This window comes from Lolium perenne, chromosome 5 (genome assembly GCF_019359855.2).
Source record: "Lolium perenne isolate Kyuss_39 chromosome 5, Kyuss_2.0, whole genome shotgun sequence".
NCBI classification, from domain to species: domain Eukaryota; kingdom Viridiplantae; phylum Streptophyta; class Magnoliopsida; order Poales; family Poaceae; genus Lolium; species Lolium perenne.
In genome coordinates this window covers 169,976,598-169,997,116 of record NC_067248.2, presented here as the reverse complement: position 1 = coordinate 169,997,116, position 20,519 = coordinate 169,976,598, and positions in this window count along the sequence as shown.

The window sequence follows — 20,519 nt, the reverse complement described above, 5'->3', positions numbered from 1 at the left end:
GTTCGGGAAAGTAGATACGTTTTGGACGTATCAACTCCCCCCAAGCTTAGCTTATTGCTTGTCCTCAAGCAATTCAGTTAACAACTGAGTGCGATAAAAGAACTTTCACGAACACATTTTCTCATATGATGTAAATATTCTCATGATATGGCTAACACTTAGGCAATTCATAATAAGATACATGCAAATAAGATCATCTAATAGCTATGTCAATCATGGAAAGGTACCAACAAATTAATAATAAGCATCATAAATCATGTCCATAAGCAGGATTGCAATGTTCATAAAAGGGTATGATAAAGTGGTATCTCGCTTGCCCGAATTTGAACAGCAAAACATAAATGCCCAGGCACCTTTGAGGTTCATAGAAAGACTAGAAATAGAGATTGTCAAAGGTAAAAGCATCAAAGTTATACCACAGTCAATCATATTTTGGGACAAGCATATTATACTAAGAATGACAGTTGTGCTCTCAAGAAAGTACTCAAAGAAAGGATGATCACACAACATAAAAGTAAAAGATTGACCCTTCGCAGAGGGAAGTAGGGATTAACATGCGCTAGAGCTTTTCATTTTTAAAACAGGAGTAAAATTATTTTGAGAGGTGTTTGTTGTTGTCAACGAATGTAATGGGTACACCAACTACCTCGCCAACCAGACTTTCAAGAGCGGCTCCCATGAAGGACGTTATTTCTACCAGCAAGGTAGATCATCCCTCTTCTCTTTTGTTTACACACGTACTTTAGTTTTTATTATGAGTGACACTCCCCCCAACCTTTGCTTACACAAGCCATGGCTAACCGAATTCTCGGGTGCCTTCCATCAATCTCATACCATGGAGGAGTGTCTATTTGCAAAATTAAGTTGCTTACTGATGAATCAGAGCAAAACATGTGAAGAGAATTATTAATGAAGTTATTAATTGGGGCTGGGCACCCCGTTGCCAGCTCTTATTATGAAAGTCCGTCAAAAGTAAATGACAAGGTTGAAAGATAAACAACACATACTTCCTCATGAGCTATAAAACATTACACAAATTGAGAAGCATTTTGAAGGTTTAAAGGTAGCGCATGAGAATTTACTTGGAATGGTTTGAAATGCCATGCATAGGTATTTATGGTGGACACTTTGGAACAACTTGGTTTTCAGGGGTTTGGAAGCACGAGCAGCGTTCCCGCTCAGTACAAGTGAAGGCTAGCAATAGACTAGGAGCGACAATCAAGAGAGCAGTAACTGTCATAATCATGCTTGCGGCAAAATAAATTAACGGAGGCATAAAAGTGATACAAGAACTCTGAAGCAAAGTAAATCATCGAGGCTTAATTGACTTTTGTTCAGTCATATGCATGCGTGAGCATGTGCCAAGTCGATTCAAATGAATTATTCAGAGGAGGATACCACAATGTCATACCTATTTATGAATAAAACAATGCAAGCAAACATCCATGACATGCTACTCATATTAATAAATTGGAGCTAAACATGAGAGATCATGAACTACTAGACTTTCTTAAATGACATATACCTCACATGAACCAACTAAGCATGCTCACATGGATGAGTATATGTACAAAAATGAAAACAAATAGAGTTCATACCAGCCACTCACCACAGTCGAATTGTCGTAGATCGTCATTATTGCCTTTCACTTGTGTAGCTTGAATAATATGGAATGAAAGCCACGCTCCAGCCACCCAAGACCATTGAACTCATAATGAACTTTACAAAACCAAAGAAGAATAGCAAATATTTTTTGGTGTTTTCGAATTTGAAACAAGAACAAAAGGAAACAAGCAAACAAAGCAAAATCTTTTTGGATTCTCTTATAGCAAGCCAACGATAGCAAATAAAGCAAAATAGAAGCAAGAAACCAAAATAGGCAAATGGTGAAGAGAAACAACAGAAATATTTTTGGTCTTTTTGTGTTTTAGGAAAGAAACAAAACAAAAACAAGAAAATGAGAACTAGAAGAATCACATAAACACAAAGCAGCAGGAATTCATCAAACTTGACAGCAGTACAGTAATCGATTTTTAAGAAATTCTTCCGCTGCTCAAACCGAAAAGTGTTCAACTAATGAAAGTTAGATAACAACCTGGGGAACATGCACAAAAATTGGCTTCGCAAAATAACGTTCTGGCTGTTTTTGAGAAAAAATTTTGGTATCAGTCCAGAATCTGTTTTCAGGCAGCACTTCCCCAAATATCATCTCCCTCTTATTAGAAAACCACTTAAAGAAACTAAACAAGTATATACAAGTATCCAGCAACCATAATATGCAAAGAATGAGTGATGCCGGTATACCTCCCCCCAAGCTTAGGATTTTGGCCTAAGTGGAGTTCAATCCCATGGTGCCCATGAAGTAGCACCTCCGTAGTACGACGAAGATGGATCATATTCCGGGTATGTGCTGGAAGAAGCACCCGGATACGTGACGGTGTAGTCGTAGGAGGGCTCGGCGTCCTCGGATTCATGCTGGTGGTGGAAGTCTTGTATCTTCATTTTCTCATCCACCTCCTCCTTAGAGCGCGACCATGGTTTCCTGTCAACACTAAACAAATCTGGCTGTGGCAAAGGGATTTCCCTCTCATCCCCGTCAGCAAACAACATTCTATAGACCATATTATCTGAACTAGAGTCAGCTGTAACAAATTGATGGCTCTTCATAGCAGCAATATCAAGTCTTATAGGAGTTAATTGCACATCAGTAGGATCAAGAGGAAGTTCTAGATGTGCTAAAATGTGTGATGCAATAATTCCTCCAAACATAGGCCCCCTGCTAGACAAGCGGCGAGCAATAAGAGCACCAAGATGATAAGGTGTCTCTCCAGTGAGTGCAGCAATTAAGAAAGCAAGATGATAGCTAGAAATATTGCTAGTGTTCTCCCTACCAAGAATGCTAGTAGCAAGGTAATAAGCAAAATACTTAATGACGGGGAGTTGGATGTTTCTTATCTTTCCACGCTGAATGGTGCGGCAATCATCGTTGGTGATCTCTCGATAGAGCTCAAGCAAAGCCCTGGGATTGTCCTCAATCCTCTTCGCTGTACCTACAGGGGCAATATCCAATGCAACACAAAATTCTTCCAATTTCATAGTAACAGGATTACTATAGATCTTGAATGCAACTGTCGGGTGATAGTGCTTGTTGTTGAACTTGAAGCTCTCAACAAAGATTTTAGTGAGCATGAGGTATTGATCCCTTTCATATCCCATATAGGTGGTTAAGCCTGCCTTATCAACGAGGGTTAAGAAATCATTCAGCAACCCTGCATCACTCAAAAACTCATAACATGGGAAAGATGAAGCGTTAGGGACTCCATTGTCCTCTTCGGGCTCGAAGCTTGGCGCGATGACGTCCTCATTATAGGATCGCCTGAATTGAGTGGCGGTCCTAGAGGGCCTTCCCGTACTTGTCGTCTCTCTCTCAAACACTTATCCAAAGTTGTAATTATCCATCTTCCTTTTCTGAAATTTTTCAACAAACATTATAAAATTCGATTTGGTGACATATAATTGAGGGAAACTACCATAGGAACTTGCTAGAGTACTAATCATGCATCAAAACTAGTTTCTACAACTTAGAACAAACATGCAAGCTCACTAAACATGTTACCTACATCAGCAAAATATTCGAGATATACTCAACCAAACAAAATTCTACTTGGATAATCGGAGGAGTCACATACCGGAGAGCAAATGTGCCAAATTTCAGACAGAAATCTGGGCTGAGCAAAGAGATCGAGAAATCTTGAGCTCTTGAGCAGAAACGCGAGTGAGAGAAAGCTGGTACTGGTTTTTTCGGGAGAGAGAAGAGAGTGGGAGGAAGAGATGAATAAGTGAGGCAAGGAGGGCCCCACACAACAGGGTGGCGCGCCCCCCTTGCTGGCTGCGTCGGCCTGTGGGGTGCCACCCTGGGGTGCCCCACTGGTCATCCCCAGGTGCTCCCAGGTGCGTCTTCGAAAAATAAGACCAACGGTATAATTTTTGTGAATTTTTGAAAACTTTGAAAAATGCACATTTCTGGGTATTAAATTTATTATTACTGGGCAGAAAAAGAATTTTGAAATCCCCAATTGACTAAATAACTTTGCAAAACAAAAGTGCTACAGCAAGTAGAACAAGTGGAGGAAGAAAGAGATGTTGTTTACCTCATCTATGCATATAAAAGGTATTTGTTAACAAGGTTGATCAAGTCTTGCCACCAAATAAATTTTACATAGCATAAGAAGAAATAAACCTCAAATCAATCATGTTACCTTGAATTGTATTGATATGGATCCAATCATAAGATTTTGATATCCTTCTTTAGGCTCATATATAGGACAATCAATAGCTCCAACTTTGATAGTTCTCACATTAGAAATGGTATTAACTCCACACACTTTATCAATCCTCTTGGGGAAATAAATGGTATGTTCCTTGTCATCAACATTGAAGGTAACCTTTCCTTTATTGCAATCAATAATAGCCCCTGCGGTGTTAAGAAAAGGTCTCCCAAGAATAATAGACATATTATCATCTTCAGGCATTTCCAACACAACAAAATCAGTTAATATCAAGCAGTTATTAGTAACTTGAACAGGAACATCCTCACATATACCAACAGGAATAGCAGTAGATTTATCAGCCATTTGCAAAGATATATCAGTCGGTATCAACTTATCTAAATAAAGTCTCTTATAAAGAGAAAAAGGCATAACACTAACACCGGCTCCCAAATCACATAGAGTAGTTCTAACATAATTATTCTTAATAGAACAAGGAATAGTAGGTATACCTGGGTCGCCCAACTTCTTTGGAACTTTGCCATTGAAAGAGTAATTAGCAAGCATAGTGGAAATCTCCTCATTAGGAATTTTCCTTTTGTTAGAGACAATATCTTTCATATACTTTGAATAAGGAGGCAATTTCATAGCATCAGTCAAAGGGATTTGCAAGAATAAAGGTTTCATCCAATCGCAAAATTTATTATAGTGTTCTTCTTCCTTTGATTTTAGTTTCTTAGCAGGAAAAGGCATTTGTTTTTGTACCCAAGGTTCTCTTTCATTACCATGTTTCTTAGCAATAAAATCTTCTTTAGTATACTTTTTTATTTTTAGCATGCTTTTCAGGTTCATCTTCAACTTCTTCTTTATCAGAAGCATCATTCTTATCATTATCATTATCATGTTCATTACCACTTTCAGTTTCAGCATCAGAAATAGAAATACTATTAGGATCATTAACAGGTTCAGAGGATTCTACAACATTTTTATGTTTCTTCTTCTTTTTCTTAGAAGGAGCACTAGGTTCAATTCGTTGAGAATCTTGTTCAACTATTTTGGGATGCCCCTCAGGATATAGAGGATCCTGGGTAGAGACACCGCCTCTAGTTGTTACTTCATAAGCATGTTTCTCTTTAGAATTATTTTTTAACAAATTATTTTGCACTTTAGTGAGTTGATCAATTTGAGTTTGAACCATTTGAAAATGTTTAACAAGCATCTTAACATCATTGGAGGTTCTCTCCACAATATCATGCAAATTGCTAATAGCTTGAGAATTTTCCATTAGATGATTCTCTACTCTCATATTAAAATTTTCTTGCTTAACAATATAATTATCAAACTCATCTAAGCATTGAGCAGGAGGTTTTGAATACGGAATATCTTCCCTAGTAAAGCGTTGAAGAGAGTTTACCTCAATCATGGATGAAGGGGGAATTATATTGCATAAATCTTCCATGGGAGGTAAATTCTTCACATCTTCGGATTTAATACCTTTCTCCTTAAGAGACTTCTTGGCTTCCCTCATATCTTCATCATTTAATTTAATTAAACCCCTCTTCTTCAATATTGGCATCGGAGTTGGTTCAGTTGTAGTCCAATCATCATGATTCCGGCCTATTTTAGCCAATAATTATTCAGCTTCGTCTGGAGTTCTTTTCCTGAAAACACAACCAGCACAACTATCCAAATATGCTCTAGACTCAACGGTTAGTCCACTATAAAATATATCAAGTAAATCATGCTTTTCCAAATCATGCCCAGGTCGAGCTCTGATAAGAGAGCAAAATCTTGCCCAAGCTTCAGGCAATTTCTCTCCATCTTCCTGGTCAAAGCTATAAATTTTCTGCAAAGCAGCATGTTGAGCACTAGCAGGAAAGTATTTGCGAAAGAAAACATCAAGCAAATCACCTGGACTAGTAATAGAACCAGGAGGCAAATTTTTATACCAAGTTTTACCATCATCCTTTAACGAGAAAGGAAATTTTTTAGCAACAACACAAGTGCGCATCTTGACATCATCAGAAAACAAGCTACTCATAGAAGAAAGTTCAGTCATGTGTTCTACAGCACTTTCTTTTTCAGTACCACAAAAGGGTGTTTTCTCAACAATAGCTATATGAGATAGATCAAGAGAAAAATCATAATCTTTATCCTTAATGTTTATAGGAGATGTGGCAAATATAGGATTGATGACCCACAAGTATAGGGGATCGCAATAGTCTTCGAGGGAAGTAAAACCCAATTTATTGATTCGACACAAGGGGAGACAAAGAACACTTGGAAGCCTTAACAGCGGAGTTGTCAATTCAGCTGCACCTGGAAACAGACTTGCTCGCAAGAGTTTATCAGTAGTAACAGTTTTATAGCAGTAGCAGTAGTGAAATAACAGCAGCAGAGTAACAGAGACAGCAGTAGTGATTTTAGTAAACAGCAGGATTAAAATACTGTAGGCACGGGGACGGATGAACGGGCGTTGCATGGATGAGAGAAACTCATGTAACAATCATAGCAGGGCGTTTGCAGATAATAATAAAACGGTGTCCAAGTACAAAGCAATCAATAGGCATGTGTTCCATATATAGTCGTGCGTGCTCGCAATGAGAAACTTGCACAACATCTTTTGTCCTACCAGCCGGTGGCAGCCGGGCCTCAAGGGAAACTACTGGATATTAAGGTACTCCTTTTAATAGAGTACCGGAGCAAAGCATTAACACTCCGTGAACACATGTGATCCTCACATCACTACCATCCCATCCGGTTGTCCCAATTCTTGTCACTTCGGGGCCATTGGTTCCGGACAGCGACATGTGTATACAACTTATAGGTAAGACCATAAACAATGAATATCTTGATGAAACAATAACATGTTCAGATCTGAGATCATGGCACTCGGGCCCTAGTGACAAGCATTAAGCATAAAAAGTTGCAACAATATCATCAAAGTACCAATTACGGACACTAGGCACTATGCCCTAACAATCTTATGCTATTACATGACCAATCTCATCCAATCCCTACCATCCCCTTCGGCCTACAGCGGGGGAATTACTCACACATGGATGAGGGAAACATGGCTGGTTGATGTAGAGGCGTTGGCGGTGATGGCGGCGATGATCTCCTCCAATTCCCCGTCCCGGCGGAGTGCCAGAACGGAGACTTCTGGCTCCCGCGACGGAGTTTCGCGATGTGGCGGCGTTTTGTAGGGTTTCTGGTGACTTCGACTTCTCCCCGTGCGTTTTTAGGTCGAGGCCGATAAATAGTCCGAAGGAGGGCGTCGGAGGCCGGCCGAGGGGGCCACACCACATGGCCGCGCGGGCCCCCCTGGGCCGCGCCGCCCTATGGTGTGGGGCCCTCGGGCCTCCACCTGAGTTGTCCTTCTGGCTCCGTCAGTATTCTTGGAAAATAGGGCCTTCTGCATAAATTCCGAGGATTTTCCCGAAAGTTGGATTTCTGCACAAAAACGAGACACCAGAGCAGTTCTGCTGAAAACAGCGTTAGTCCGTGTTAGTTGCATCCAAAATACACAAATTAGAGGCAAAACAATAGCAAAAGTGTTCGGGAAAGTAGATACGTTTTGGACGTATCAACTCCCCCCAAGCTTAGCTTATTGCTTGTCCTCAAGCAATTCAGTTAACAAATGAGCGATAAAAGAACTTTCACGAACACATTTGCTCATATGATGTATATATTCTCATGCTATGGCTAATACTTAAGCAGTTCATAATGAGATACATGCAAATAAGATCATCTAACAGCTATGTCAATCATGGAGAGGTATCAACAATTAATAATAAGCATCATGAATCATGTATGTAAGCAGGATTGCAATGTTCATAAGAGAGTATGATAAAGTGGTATCTCGCTTGCCTGTATTTGATTGGCAAAACCTAAATGCCCGGGCACCTCTGGAGTTCATAGAAAGACTAGAAGTAGTGATTGTCAAAGATAAAAGCATCAAAGTTATACCACAATCAATCATATTTTGAGACAAGCATATTATACTAAGAACGACAGTTGTGCTCTCAAGATAGTGCTCAAAGAAATAATGGAGACACAACATAAAAGTAAAAGATTGACCCTTCGCAGAGGGAAGCAGGGATTAACATGCGCTAGAGCTTTTCATTTTTGAAATCAGGAGTAGAATCATTTTGTTGTCAACGAATGGTAATGGGTACACTAACTACCTCGCCAACCGGACTTCCAAGAGCGGCTCCCATGAATTATTTGCATATTTATGTGGCACTCCTTCCAACCTTTCTTACACAAACCATGGCTAACCGAATCCTCGGGTGCCTACCAACAATCTCATACCATGAAGGAGTGCCTTTTTATTTTAGTTTTATTATGATGATGACACTCCCCCCAACCTTTGCTTACACAAGCCATGGCTAACCGAATCTTCGGGTGCCGTCCAACAATCACAAACCATGGAGGAGTGTCTATTTAAGTTAATTAATTTGGGACTGGGAATCCCATTGCCAGCTCTTTTTGCAAAATTATCGGACAAGCGGATGTGCCACTAGTCCATATGAGAGTCCGTCAAAAGTAAATGACAAGGTTGAAAGCTAAACACCACATACTTCCTCATGAGCTATGAAACATAAACACAAATTGAGAAGCATTTTGAAGGTTTTAAAGGTAGCGCATGAGAATTTACTTGGAATGGTTTGAAATGCCATGCATAGGTATTTATGGTGGACACTTTGGAACAACTTGGTTTTCAGGTATTTGGAAGCACGAGCAGCGTTCCCGCTCAGTACAAGTGAAGGCTAGCAATAGACTAGGGAGCAACAAATCAAGAGAGCAGAAACTGTCATAATCATGCTTGCGGCAAAATAAATTAACGGAGGCATAAAAGTGATACAAGAACTCTGAAGCAATATAAATCATCGAGGCTTAATTGACTTTGGTTCAGTCATATGCATGCGTGAGCATGTGCCAAGTCGATATAAATGAATTATTCAGAGGAGGATACCACAACGCCATGCCTACTTATGAATAAAACAATGCAAGCAAACATCCATGACATGCTACTCATATTAATAAATTGGAGCTAAACATGAGAGATCATAAACTACTAGACTTTCTCAAATAACATATACCTCACATGAACCAACTAAGCATGCTCACATGGATGAGTATATGTACAAAAATGAAAACAAATAGAGTTCATACCAGCCTCTCACCACAATCCAATTGTCGTAGATCGTCATTATTGCCTTTTCACTTGTGCAGCTTGGATAATATGAAATGAAAACCACGCTCCAGCCACCGAAGACCATTGAACTCAAGATGAACTTTACAAACCAAAGAAGAACAGCAAATATTTTTGGTGTTTTCGAATTTGAGAACAAGAACAAAAGGAAACAAACAAACAAATCAAAATCTTTTTGGGTTTTCTTATAGCAAACTAGCAATAGCAAATAAAGCGAAACAAATGCAAGAAACCAAAGCAAACAAATGGTGAAGAGAAACAACAGAAATATTTTTGGTCCTTTTGTGTTTTGGAAAGGAAACAAAGCAAAAACAAGAAATAGCAAACTAGAAGAAACACAGAAAAGCGAGATGGCAGAAATCTGCCAAAACCTGACAGCAGTAGAGAAATCGATTTTTACAAAAATCTTACGTTGCTCAGCTCGAAAAGTGTTCAACTAATGAAAGTTAGATAACAACCTGGGGAACCTGCACAAAAATTGGCAGCTCAAAATAACGTTCTGGCTGTGTGCACGAATGTTTCTAGTAACAGTCCAGAATCTGTTTTCAGGCAGCACTTCCCCAAATATCATCTCCCTCTCATTAGAAAACCACTCAAAGAGACTAAACAAGTATGTAAAAGTATCCAGCAACCATAATATGCAAAGAATGAGTGATGCCGGTATACCTCCCCCCAAGCTTAGGCTTTTGGCCTAAGTGGAGTTCAACCCCAACGAGGGTCGCTGTTCCTCGCCGATGGATAATTCATGGCGTAGTCATAGTAGAGTTCCTGTGCAGAAGAAAAACGTGGAGGCTCCACATGCCCAACATGTTGATGCGAGGAACTTGCTGCATCGGATGATGAGTCGAGGTGCTCCTCGACCTCCGAGTCGTCTCTTGCATGATCGCGTCCTCCCTCTATGTGTGCATCCAGTGCACCTTCTGTGACCGACCAATCTCCCCTGGAATCAAGGTTAGACAGAACAGGCGCAGGCAATCTTACTAGTTTCTCAGTTTTCTTAGTTATTCTCCAGACTTTCTTATAAAATGTCATCTTGTAAAACAGGTTACCCAAGTTGGACGAATCAGAAACAAATTCATGTTTAATCATAGAGGCTATGTCAAGTTTTTCTATGGGGAATGGAATATCAAAATGATGAGGTTCTACATTATGAAAAGCTAGTAAACGAGAGGCAATGAGACCTCCACAAATTCCACATTTCTCACGGTTAGTAGCAAGTCTATAAGCTATCAATGCCCCCAAATTATAAATCCTACTACCCTGCAGTGCCGCAGCTAGAAAAGCTAAATCCGGGATAGATAGTTTACCGCCAATCTTTCTAGCAAGAACGCATTTAGTAATAAAATAGGCAAAGTAGCGGATAGCCAGGAGCTGAATGCTAGTGATTTTACCACTATCCTCTGAGAAACTCCTTCCATAGCAAATCATCTTGAAGAGGTTTAAGAGTTCTTGCGGCGATCCCCTTATCTTCTCGCATGATCCCCATTGCAGTACTCTAATTGCTGCACAAAAATCACTGAATGGCAAGTTGACAGCTTTATTGTAAATTTTATACTGGACCGTGGGGTTAGATCGCGACCAATTGAACTTAAAGTCCTGCACAAAAGACATAGTTAATTTTGCATATTGTCTTGGCTCTCCCTCAACAAAATTACTCAGCCCTGCACGAGAAATTAGACTTTGAACATCTTCAAATATTCCCGCGCTTCTCATGAAATCTGCGCATGGGTAGTAGGAGGGGTATACTCCCTCTTCACGGTTCACTCTCATAACTTGTTGGACCTCCAATTCTTGTTGGTTCAATTGATATCTATTCCACTCCATTTTCTGAAATTTTCAACAAACAATATAAAAATTTGATTTGGTGACATATAATCAAGGGGAACTACTATAGGAACTTGCTAGAGTACTAATCATGCATCAAAACTAGTTTATACAACTTAGAACAAGCATGCAAGCTCACTAAACATGTTACCTACAACAGCAAAATATTCAAGATATACTCAACCAAACAAAATTCTACTTGGATAGGTGGAGGAGTCACATACCGAAGAGCAAATGTGTCAAATTTCAGACAGAAATCTGGGCTGAGCAAAGAGATCGAAAAATCCTGAGGTCTTGAGCAAAAACGCGAGTGAGAGGAACCTGGTGCGAGTTTTTTCGGGAGAGAGAAGATGCTGGGAGAAAGAGATGCGGTAGTGGGGCAAGGAGGGGCCCACACCACAGGGTGGCGCGCCCCCCTCCTTGGCCGCGCCGGCCTGTGGTGTGGCACCCTGTGGTGCCCCACAGGTCAGCCTCTGGTGCTCCCAGGTGCCTCGTCGAAAAATAGGACCAACGGTATAATTTTTGTGAATTTTTGAAAACTTTGAAAAATGCACATTTCTGGGTATTTAGTTTATTATTACTGGCCAGGAAAATTTTTGAAATCTCTAATTAACTAAGGAACTTTGCAAATTAAAAGTGCTACAGCAACTAGAGCAAGTGGAGGAAGAAAGAGATGTTGTTTACCTCCTCTATGCATATAAAAAGTATTCGTTAACAAGGTTGATCAAGTCTTGCCACCAAATAAATTTTACATAGCATAAGAAGAAATAAACCTCAAATCAATCATGTTACCTTGAATTGTATTGATATGGATCCAATCACGAGAGTTTGATATTCTTCTTTAGGCTCATATATAGGACAATCAATAGTTCCCACTTTGATAGTTCTCACATTAAAAATAGTATTGACTCCACATACTTTATCAATCTTCTTGGGGAAATAGACGGTATGCTCCTTATCATCAACATTAAAAGTAACCTTCCCTTTATTGCAATCAATAACAACCCCTGCGGTGTTAAGAAAAGGTCTCCCAAGAATAATAGACATATTATCATCTTCAGGCATTTCCAACACAACAAAATCAGTTAATATCAAGCAGTTAGTAGTAACTTGAACAGGAACATCCTCACATATACCAACAGGAATAGCAGTAGATTTATCAGCCATTTGCAAAGATATATCAGTAGGTATCAACTTATCTAAATAAAGTCTCTTATAAAGAGAAAAAGGCATAACACTAACACCGGCTCCCAAGTCACATAGAGCAGTTTTAACATAATTATTCTTAATAGAACAAGGAATAGTAGGTATACCTGGGTCGCCCAACTTCTTTGGCACTTTGCCATTGAAAGAGTAATTAGCAAGCATAGTGGAAATTTCCTCATTGGGGATTTTCCTTTTGTTAGTAACAATATCTTTCATATACTTTGAATAAGGAGGCAATTTAATAGCATCAGTCAAAGGGATTTGCAAGAATAAAGGTTTCATCCAATCACAAAATTTATTATAGTGTTCTTCTTCCTTTGATTTTAGTTTCTTAGCAGGAAAAGGCATTTGCTTTTGCACCCAAGGTTCTCTTTCATTACCATGTTTCTCAGCAATAAAATCTTCTTTAGTGTACTTTTTATTTTTAGCATGCTTTTCAGGTTCATCTTCTACCTCTTCTTTATCAGAAGCATCCTTCTTATCATTATCTTTATCATGTTCATTACCACTTTCAGTTTCAGCATCAGAAATAGAACTACTATTAGGATCATTAGCAGGTTCAGAAGATTCTACAACATTTTTATGTTTCTTCTTCTTTTTCTTCTTAGAAGGAGCACTAGGTTCAATGCGTTGAGAATCTTGTTCAATTCTTTTGGGATGCCCTTCAGGATATAGAGGATCCTGGGTAGAAACACCACCTCTAGTTGTTACTTCATAAGCATGTTTTTCTTTAGAATTATTTCCTAACAAGTCATTTTGCACTTTAGTGAGTTGATCAATTTGAGTTTGAACCATATGAAAATGTTTAACAAGCATCTTAACATCATTGGAGGTTCTCTCTACAATATCATGCAATTCACTAATAGCTCGAGGATTTTCCATTAAATGATTTTCTACTCTCATATTAAAATTTTCTTGCTTAACAATATAATTATCAAACTCATCTAAGCATTGTGCAGGAGGTTTCGAATACGGAATATCTTCCCTAGTAAAGCGTTGAAGGGAGTTTACCTCAATCATGGATGAAGGGGGAATTATCTCACATGTATCTTCTATGGGAGGAAGATTCTTCACATCTTCAGATTTAATACCTTTCTCCTTGAGAGACTTCTTGGCTTCCCTCATATCTTCATCATTTAATTTAATCATACCCCTCTTCTTCAATATTGGCGTTGGAGTTGGTTCAGGCGTAGTCCAATCATCATGATTCCGGCCTATTTTAGCCAATAATTCTTCAGCGTCATCCGGAGTTCTTTTCCTGAAAACACAACCAGCACAACTATCCAGGTATGCCCTAGACTCAATGGTTAGTCCGCTATAAAATATATCAAGTAAATCATGCTTTTCCAAATCATGGTCAGGCCGAGCTCTAATAAGAGAGCAAAATCTCGCCCAAGCCTCAGGCAATTTCTCTCCATCCTCCTGGTTAAAATTATAAATTCTCTGCAAAGCAATATGTTGAGCACTAGCAGGAAAGTATTTACGGAAGAAAATATCAAGCAATTCTTTTGGACTTTTAATAGAATTAGGTGGCAAACTATTATACCAAGTTTTAGCGTCATCCTTTAATGAGAATGGAAAGATTTTAGCAACAAAGTAAGTACGCATCTTGACATCATCAGAAAACAAGCTACTTAGAGTAGATAACTCAATCATGTGTTCAACAGCACTTTCTTTTTCAGTACCACAAAAGGGTGTTTTCTCAACAATAGCTATATGAGATAGATCAAGAGAAAAATCATAATCTTTATCCTTAATGTTTATAGGAGATGTGGCAAATTTAGGATCAGGAGACAGTTTATATCTAACAGCATGTTCTGCAAGCAACTTTTTAATTTTTCTTGCATCAGTAGTAGCATTGCATTTTTCAATAAAATCATCATTAAGCTCCACATAATCTTCATCAGGATCATCACTAAAATAATTAAGTTCGGGTGAATTAACAGGTGTAGTAGCATTAGGAGTTTCAGTATTTTCAATTTGTCTAGACCTAGCAATTGTAGCATCTAGAAAAGATCCCAATGAACCACTATCATCAAGCACAGCAGAAATATTATCAATATTATGAGAGTTTTCAGATTCAGCAGAAGTACCCGCATGTGAAGCATGTGGCGGTGAAACAAGTTTATCAATCACAGATGGTGAATCAAGTGTAGCGGAGGTATTCAGAATTGTACCTTTTCTTGTAGTGGATGGTAATATGGCGACCTTAGTATCGCGAGGTTTACCCATGATGGAGAATTTGCAGCGAACAATATTAATCCAAGTGAACTTCCAAATAAAGCTATGCTCCCCGGCAACGGCGCCAGAAAATAGTCTTGATGACCCACAAGTATAGGGGATCGCAATGAGTCTTCGAGGGAAGTAAAACCCAATTTATTGATTCAACACAAGGGGAGACAAAGAACACTTGGAAGCCTTAACAGCGGAGTTGTCAATTCAGCTGCACCTGGAAACAGACTTGCTCGCAAGAGTTTATCAATAGTAACAGTTTTATAGCAGTAGCGATGAGTGAAATAACAGTAGAAGAGTAACAGAGACAGCAGTAGTGATTTTAGTAAACAGCAGGATTAAAATACTGTAGGCACGGGGACGGATGAACGGGCGTTGCATGGATGAGAGAAACTCATGTAACAATCATAGCAGGGCATTTGCAGATAATAATAAAACGGTGTCCAAGTACAAAGCAATCAATAGGCATGTGTTCCATATATAGTCGTGCGTGCTCGCAATGAGAAACTTGCACAACATCTTTTGTCCTACCAGCCGGTGGCAGCCGGGCCTCAAGGGAAACTACTGGATATTAAGGTACTCCTTTTAATAGAGTACCGGAGCAAAGCATTAACACTCCGTGAACACATGTGATCCTCACATCACTACCATCCCATCCGGTTGTCCCAATTCTTGTCACTTCGGGGCCATTGGTTCCGGACAGCGACATGTGTATACAACTTATAGGTAAGACCATAAACAATGAATATCTTGATGAAACAATAACATGTTCAGATCTGAGATCATGGCACTCGGGCCCTAGTGACAAGCATTAAGCATAAAAAGTTGCAACAATATCATCAAAGTACCAATTACGGACACTAGGCACTATGCCCTAACAATCTTATGCTATTACATGACCAATCTCATCCAATCCCTACCATCCCCTTCGGCCTACAGCGGGGGAATTACTCACACATGGATGAGGGAAACATGGCTGGTTGATGTAGAGGCGTTGGCGGTGATGGCGGCGATGATCTCCTCCAATTCCCCGTCCCGGCGGAGTGCCAGAACGGAGACTTCTGGCTTCCGCGACGGAGTTTCGTGATGTGGCGGCGTTCTGGAGGGTTTCTGGTGACTTCGACTTCTCCCCGTGCGTTTTTAGGTCGAGGCCGATAAATAGTCCGAAGGAGGGCGCTGGAGGCCGGCCGAGGGGGCCACACCACATGGCCGCGCGGGCCCCCCCTGGGCCTCGCCGCCCTATGGTGTGGGGCCCTCGGGCCTCCACCTGAGTTGTCCTTCTGGCTCCGTCAGTATTCTTGGAAAATAGGGCCTTCTGCATAAATTCCGAGGATTTTCCCGAAAGTTGGATTTCTGCACAATAACGAGACACCAGAGCAGTTCTGCTGAAAACAGCGTTAGTCCGTGTTAGTTGCATCCAAAATACACAAATTAGAGGCAAAACAATAGCAAAAGTGTTCGGGAAAGTAGATACGTTTTGGACGTATCAAGGATCAGGAGACAGCTTATATCTAACAGTATGTTGTGCAAGAAACTTTTTAATTTTTCTTGCATCAGTAATAGCATTGCATTTATCAATAAAATCATCATTAAGCTCCACATAATCCTCATCAGGATCATCACTAGAATAATCAACAGACTCAGGTGAATTAACAGGTGTAGCAGCATTCTCATTAGGAGTTTCAGCATTTTCAATTTGTCTAGACCTAGCGATTGTAGCATCTAGAAAAGATCCCAATGAACCACTATCATCAAGCACAGCAGAAGCATCATCAATATTATGAGAATTTTCAGATTCAGCAGAAGTACCAGCAAGTGAAGCTTGCGGTGGTGAAACAAGTTGACTTATCACAGATGGTGAATCAAGAGCGGCAGAGGTACTCAGAGTTGTACCTTTTCTTGTAGTGGATGGTAATATGGCGACTTTAGAATCGCGAGATTTACCCATGATGGAGAATTTGCAGCGAACAATATCAATCCAAGTGAACTTCCAAATAAAGCTATGCTCCCCGGCAACGGCGCCAGAAAATAGTCTTGATAACCCACAAGTATAGGGGATCGCAACAGTCTTCGCGGGAAGTAAAACCCAATTTATTGATTCGACACAAGGGGAGACAAAGAATACTTGAAAGTCTTAACAGTGGAGTTGTCAATTCAGCTGCACCTGGAAACAGACTTGCTCGCAAGAGTTTATCAGTAGTAACAGTTTTATAGCAGTAGCAGTAGTGAAATAACAGCAGCAGTGGAACAAAGACAGCAGTAGTGATTATAGTACAGCAGGATTAAAATACACTAGGCACAGGGATGGATGACGGGCGTTGCATGGATGAGAGAAACTCATGTAACAATCGAAGCAGGGCATTTGCAGATAATAATAAAACGGTGTCCAAGTACTAAGCAATCCATAGGCATGTGTTCCGTATATAGTCGTACGTGCTCGCAATGAGAAACTTGCACAACATCTTTTGTCCTACCAGCCGGTGGCAGCCGGGCCTCTAGGGAATCTACTGGATATTAAGGTACTCCTTTTAACAAAGTACCGGAGCAAAGCATTAACACTCCGTGAACACATGTGATCCTCACATCACTGCCTTCCCCTCCGGTTGTCCCAATTTCTGTCACTTTGGGGCCTCGGGTTCCGGACAGCGACATGTGTATACAACTTGCAGGTAAGATCATAAAACAATGCATATCATCATGAAACAATAACATGTTCAGATCTGAGATCATGGCACTCGGGCCCTAGTGACAAGCATTAAGCATAACAAGTTGCAACAATATCATCAAAGTACGAATTACGGACACTAGGCACTATGCCCTAACAATCTTATGCTATTACATGACCAATCTAATCCAATCCCTACCATCCCCTTCAGCCTACAGCGGGGGAATTACTCACACATGGATGGGGGAAACATTGCTGGTCGATGGAGAGGCGTCGGTGGTGATGATGGCGATGATCTCCTCCAATTCCTCGTCCCAGCGGAGTGCCAGAACGGAGTTTCTGGTCCCGAGACGGAGTTTCGCGATGTGGCGGCGTTCTGGAGGGTTTCTAGCGACTTCGACTTCCTTCCTCGCGTTTTTAGATCGAAACCCTTAAGTAGTCCAGAGGAGGGCGTCAGAGGGCAGCCGAGGGGGCCACACGCTAGGGCGGTGCGCCCCCCCTCCAGGCCGCGCCGGCCTAGCGTCTGGGGGCCCTGGGCCTCCCCCAGGCCTGCCCTTCTGGCTCCGTGATTCTTCTGGTGAAATAGGCCCTTTGGTATAAATTCCGAGGATTTTCCCGAAAGTTGAATTTCTGCACAAAACGAGACACCAGAGCAATTCTGCTGAAAATAGCGTTAGTCCGTGTTAGTTGTATCCAAAATACACAAATTAGAGGCAAAACAATAGCAAAAGTGTTCGGGAAAGTAGATACGTTTTGGACGTATCACTGCTCCTCTCCTCCTTGTGTGATGCTTGTCTCCTCTTCATACCCGATGATACATAAGTAATAGGACATAGGTAGTATAAAGCTCTGATCTATCAAAGTATTGTTTAGGAACAAGTTCACTTGTTGTTTAAGTAGCTTCGCACGAGCTCTTGTAATTGGTCCAGTCCGAACTTCATTGGACTTGAGCTTCATAGAAGGTTCATCTTCAGTTGTAATGACGGAGGTGGTAGTGAGGTAGGGATGTCCTCATCACCTTGTCTAGTGTGGGGAGTGATCACACTCCCATCATTTGGGACTCTGGTTTCGATCAAATCCCGAAGAAAATTGGCTTTAAATTTGAAAAATGGTGGTTATCTAGACCTGAATTTAATGACTTAGTGGCTAAAGCTTGGGCCCTTCCTAGAGGGGATAAATCTTCTATTAATAGCTGGCATGGTAAGTGTAAATACTTTAGGACACTAGCTAGAGGGTGGAGTGAAAATCTAGAGGCAAATATTAGGAAACACAAAAAAACCTCATGGAGGAGTATGATTCCCTTGATATTATGGCTGAAAACCACCCTCTAGATGAGCTGAGGAGGAAAAGATTAGCTGATATTTTGATAGAACTTAATACTTACTGGGTTATTGAAGAAACTAAAGCTAGACAGAGGTCTAGAGATAGAAATATTCTGGAACGGGATAGGAATACTGCTTACTTCCATGCGGTGGCTAATCAAAGAAGAAGGGAAAAAGAATTAATATCTTAGAAGGGCCTGTGGGCCCTGTAACTGACCAGAAATGCATGCTTAAAGTAGCAACTGAGTTCTATAAAGAGCTTTTCAAGAAAGAAGATAGACCTTATATTAGATTATTGGATGATTTTTTCTCTCGTGAGGAGAAAGTTACTCCACAGGAAAATATAGAACTAGAAAAGGAACTCTCTAAAAAAGAGATTAAATAAGTCGTGTTTGGTACATATGCTGAAGGAGCACCAGGCCCTGATGGTTTATCCTTCCTCTTTTTCCAAAACTTTTCGGGAAATTATAAAAGGGGATCTCATTGAGCCTTTTGATGATTGGTATAATGGTAGATTAGATATATACAAATTGAATTTTGCCATGATTACTCTTATCCCAAAAGAGGATGATGCAAAAGAACTAAGAAAGTTTAGACCTATAAGCTTGTTAAATTCTGTTTTTAAGATTTTCACAAAGGTTATTACCAATAGATTCTCTATGTTATTTGATAGATAGATTTCTCAACAACAATCTGCTTTTATTATAGGGAGATTTATCTTAGAGAGTGTTGTCTCAGCTCATGAGATTATTGATGACGCGTAAAGCACACGCTCGTTGGGAACCCCAAGTGGAAGGTGTGATGCGTACAGCAGCAAGTTTCCCTCAGTAAGAAACCAAGGTTTATCGAACCAGTAGGAGTCAAGAAGCACGTTGAAGGTTGATGGCGGCGGGATGTAGTGCGGCGCAACACCAGGGATTCCGGCGCCAACGTGGAACCTGCACAACACAACCAAAGTACTTTGCCCCAACGAAACAGTGAGGTTGTCAATCTCACCGGCTTGCTGTAACAAAGGATTAACCGTATTGTGTGGAAGATGATTGTTTGCAAAAAACAGTAGAACAAGTATTGCAGTAGATTGTGTTTCAGTAAAGAGAATTGGACCGGGGTCCACAGTTCACTAGAGGTGTCTCTCCCATAAGACAAACAGCATGTTGGGTGAACAAATTACAGTTGGGCAATTGACAAATAAAGAGAGCATGACCATGCACATACATATCATGATGAGTATAGTGAGATTTAATTGGGCATTACGACAAAGTACATAGACCGCCATCCAACTGCATCTATGCCTAAAAAGTCCACCTTCAGGTTATCATCCGAACCCCCTCCAGTATTAAGTTGCTAACAACAGACAATTGCATTAAGTATTGCGCGTAATGTAACTAGTGACTACATCCTTGAACATAGCACTAATGTTTTATCCCTAGTGGCAACAGCACATCCATAACCTTAGAGGTTCTTGTCACCCCTCCAGATTCACGGAGACATGAACCCACTATCGAGCATAAATACTCCCTCATGGAGTTACTAGCATCAACTTGGCCAGAGCATCTACTAATAACGGAGAGCATGCAAGATCATAAACAACACATAGATATAACTTTGATAATCAACATAACAAGTATTCTCTATTCATCGGATCCCAACAAACACAACATATAGAATTACAGATAGATGATCTTGATCATGTTAGGCAGCTCACAAGATCCGACAATGATAGCACAATGGGGAGAAGACAACCATCTAGCTACTGCTATGGACCCATAGTCCAGGGGTAGACT